We start from the raw sequence: 3,594 nt of genomic DNA, 5'->3' as shown, positions 1-3,594 counted from the left end.
ATAATGATCCTAGATATTTTCAAACTTCTGCAGTAAAAGAACTCCCTTTTTATTAAAAATAACTTACATAAGCTTGATGAATTTTTGTGTTTATATACTATAACCACCACCCAGACCAAGAATATTTCCATGAGTCCAGTTTCCTTATGTTCCCTTCTAGTCAAGTTCTCCTAATCCTGTTCAAAGAAATTTTACTGCTGTAGTTCATATAAGTGGAATTATGTGATATGCTCATTTGTGTTTGCTTGTCTTATACAACATACTGTTTACTAGATATACCCATATTGTTATACATCTCAGTAATTAATGTATTTATATTGCAAGGCAATATACTAGTGTATGAATATACCACAGTTTTGGGATTCTCTTGTTTATGCAAGTTTGGGTCGTTTCAAGATTGGAACTATTGCAAGTAGTATTGCTGTCTTTCAGCAAGCCTCAGCACTCAGTGTTCATCAGTATTGCCCAAGACAACCTCCATTTTTTATTTTTTAATTAAACCTCATATTTTGATTTTATAGACTCACATGAAGTTGAATGAAAGAATACAAAGAGATTCCACGTGTCCTTTACTCTGGTTCCCCCAGGGATAAAATCTTATTAATATCATACAATACCACAACTGAGAGATTAACAATGAGATTGTAAAGATACAGAATATCAAGCCAAGTGCAGTGGTACAGGCCTATAATCCCAGTACTTGGGAGGCTAAGACAGGAGAAACACAAGTTTGAGGTCAGTCTCAGCAACTTAGCAAGACCCTTAACTAGTTCCTTAGCAACTTAGGAAGACCCTGTTTCAAAACAAAAATAACAAGTGCTAGGGGTGTAGCTCAGCGGCTCAATCCCTAATAAAAAAAAAAATTACAGAATGTCCCAAGGGTCTCTCATGTTGCTCTTATAACCACACCTACTGCTCAGTCATCTGGTCTACCTTGTTCCTTAACTGATGGCAATCACTAATCTGTTCAGTTCCCCTTTTGTACAATGATGCCATTTCAAGAACAGAGAATCTCGAGCTGGGCGTGGTGGCATACACTTTGTCATCGCAGCATTTGGGAAGCTCAGACAGGAGCTGTTCGAGGACAGCCTCAGCTACTGAGTGAGGCCCTTTGCAACTCAGTGAGACCCTATTTCAAGAGAATAAAAAAATAGGGCTGGGTATGTAGCTCGGGGGTGGAATACCCCTGGGTTTCATCCTCAGTACCACACACAAAAAATGGAGAATTTCAAGAAAGGGAAAACAATATTAGAGTGGCTTAAAACAACACAAATTTATTATCTTATAGTTCTAGGGGCCAGATCAAAGTTCAAAATGGGATACAATTGAATTAAAGTCAAGAAATCAACAGGGCAGTATTTCTTTTGGAGTCTGTTTGGAGAAATTTTGTTTCCTGGACGTCCCCAGGTTCTAGAAATCACCTGCATCCCTTGGTCCCAGGGCTTTTCCTCCATCTTCAAAGCCAGCAGCATAGCATCTTCGAATCACTATGATTCACCTTCTTTCATTTTGTAAGGACCCTTGTGATTACATTGGCACCACCTGGACAATATAGCATCATCTCTCCATCTTAAAATCCTCAATCTAATCACACTTCCAAGTTTCTTTTGCCATGTGAAGTAGCATATTCACAGGTTCCATGAAATAAAACATGGGCACCTTTAGGGGAGCCACTGTCCAGCCTAACCACATCCATCTTCCTACAAGCATTCCACTTGGTCCCCCTCTTTCCAGACCAACATATATAAACAGACATCCTCTGATCAGCATTGGAAGGGATCTGTTATGGTTAGATATTGAATGTCTCCTGAAAAGCTCATATATTAAGATTTGAATTTGATGTAATTAAGTCCTGAAGGTTATAATCTCATCAGTAAATAAATCCACTGTGATGGATTTAGCATGGTCTGGGTGATAAGCAAGGCCATTGAGGTGTGGCTGAAGGAGGGGTCCTAGTGATTTGGCTTTGGGGATTATATATCCTTCCTCCTCCTCCTCTGTCGGGAATCCTGCCCAACAACTGACGGGGCTTGGCGAGATGATGAGTACCAACAACTCGAACACAAACCCAGGAGCCGGGAGTCAAGTCAAGCGAGATCTCATTTATTTCTCTCCAAGCCCTCATATAGCACCAAACCATGAGGGGAATTCCCATGAGAAATAGCCTAGCCTATCCGGATGAAGATCACTAGCACGTAGTTTACAGCCAATCCCAGGCCAGTACATGAGCCATTCATGTGTGTGGAAACCTCCTTTAAAGGTAGAAAGGGAAAAACCGCTCAGTCTCCCCACCCATAATGAATGGGGAAACCACGCCTTCCTAGCTTCCTCCAGGCGCCATCTTTGCCCCTTTTTTGCTGAACCACTTTACTTAATGTTTTGCCTTAGGCTGTAGGCTGCTCAGGCCGAATCTTCTTAGGCCCTATATAGACACACCCCATCACTCCTCCTCCTGTTCTCTCCTCAATTCCCACTGCCATGCCCTGAAATTCAGACCCTGGCCTCACATGAACTGAACCAGAATTACCAAAAATCTGTGAGCAAATAAATCTTTCTTCTTTTAAATTCTATGTTATGGTTTTTGGATTATCACACTGATAAATTTTTGTGTGTGTGGTACTGGGAATTGAACCCAGGGACATTCTACCTCAGAGCTACACCTCCAGCCTCATTTCTTACTCTTTATTTTGAAACGGCGTCTAAGTTTCGGAAGGCCTCACTAAGTAGCTGAGGCTAGCCATGAACCTGCAACGCTCCTGTGTCAGCCTCCCAAGTGCTGAGATTCCAAGTCTGCACCACAAGAAAATGGGAATAGTCATATCCTTCCTCCCCATAGAACACAAGATAAAGGAGATCACTGCCATCTCTTAAGTGAAAATTACAGTGAAATATCTTACAGCCTCCCACCCATAGCATAAGAATGGAGTCACAGCGAAGTCTTCCTAAATTTTATTGGCACTGAAATAGAACATGGGTTGAGCATAAACCCCTCCAAAAACAATTTTTTTAAAAACCCAAAAAATACACAAAAAACCTGAATATAAAATCTAGCCTTTCTCCCCAGCCTCCCTGGTGGGGGGGGGGGGGTTACTGCCCTTAACGCAGCTAGATTGCCCCACGATTCCAGATTTGAATTTAGTCAATATAGGGCACATCATAGAGGAAGTGTCAATATAATTCACAGCAATGCACATAAGGCTCCCCAAGGTCAGGTAGGGGGGCGGGGACTGAGGGAGGCTCTGGGTTGGGTTTGGGAGCATTTCATGGAGTCCCCTTGGGGACTGAACCCTTGGGAGAAGGCCAACAGGAACAATAAAACCAAATACCAAATAATTTTAAAATGTGTGTGTATGACCTATAGTGACAAGTAACATCACTAATACTGAGAGCTTCTTCCATTAACATTTCTGGCAAAAAAAAATCCTTTCATAATATTGTATATGCTTCCCAGGTGCGGGGGTGCTAAAGGAATGATACCAAAATGATCCTGCCCCATGATGAATACCTTCAAATGATGCATTAGCAAGAAAGGCAGAAATCAATATTGAGTTAGATACCACTAGAATATATAATACTGGTAGAAAGAAAAAGAAT

The sequence above is a fragment of the Muscardinus avellanarius genome (assembly GCF_963383645.1).
Source record: "Muscardinus avellanarius genome assembly, chromosome: X".
NCBI lineage: Eukaryota > Metazoa > Chordata > Mammalia > Rodentia > Gliridae > Muscardinus > Muscardinus avellanarius.
This window is presented reverse-complemented; position numbering follows the sequence as displayed.